The following is a 1,053-nucleotide window of genomic DNA, read 5'->3' as shown; positions in this document are numbered from 1 at the left end:
GGTGCGAAGTGGAGTCAGGCTCGCTTGTTCAGAGGGGTGGATGATACTGCAAATGTTGGTGACGATCTGATACCGAGTGGTGTCGGATATGGCTCACTATTCGTGTTACTCGACATTTTAAGACATTTCATTATTTTGTGATTGATCATGATTCTGATCAGAACAAAAACACAGGACAAAGATTTTAGGCAAACAATAAGATCAACAAATGAATACAATTATAAGTCATAATAAGTCATGACAAAACACAAAGGTGGTGTCCATGTCCGTGTTTCACTCAATGAAGGTAAAAAATAAACCTTAAATGTGAATTTGTCCCTTCCATTCATCATTCATATAGTTTAAAATTATTTTATGTATGTAAAACTATAATTGTAAAACTTGTGTGTTAAAGGGGACCTACAGTCATGGAATTAGACCACTTTGTTTCTTTACTTTCTTGTTCTTTTTAATGCCCGGTACAACTAAAGGCCCAGTTGTTTGGACAAAGAAGAAGATGAAAAAAGAAAGTGAAATACAAGGATTTTATCTATGACACAATAACCAGCACAGAAAGTTTTCCAGTTCTTCCAGAATCTGTACCTATTCCAACTGTATTTCTTTGGATTTAGTGCATTCCGTTTTAATGTATTCCACCCACGGCCCGCCTCCAGGCACGCCCAGTTTGCTGTGGTTGGTCATACTCCCCGGTGCTTAGAAAGACTTCCGGTGTTGTGCCGCTAGCCGTGAACCCAACTTTATAGGAGTTGATAATAAACAGCAATTTATCTGTTTAAAATGTCCACTTTTAACATACAGCCGTATGTTTTAGATCCCAAATCCGGAATTAATGACTGGACAGTCTGACGTTTGTCAAGAAAAGAGGTTACTTCAAGGGTACCTCAATGGTAAGTAGCTTTAGCATTTTTGCATTCGATTTTCTACATCGTTAGTAATCTAATGTAGTCATTACACATTTCCAGCAAGTTGGTTAGCTAGTCCAGCTGCATGCTGGCCCATGTTGACGAAAAAGTCCAGTGTGAAATTCCACTGACAGATTAAAATGCATTTCTT

The sequence above is a fragment of the Doryrhamphus excisus genome, chromosome 2 (genome assembly GCF_030265055.1).
Source record: "Doryrhamphus excisus isolate RoL2022-K1 chromosome 2, RoL_Dexc_1.0, whole genome shotgun sequence".
NCBI lineage: Eukaryota > Metazoa > Chordata > Actinopteri > Syngnathiformes > Syngnathidae > Doryrhamphus > Doryrhamphus excisus.
Note: the sequence above shows the minus strand (reverse complement) of the source record.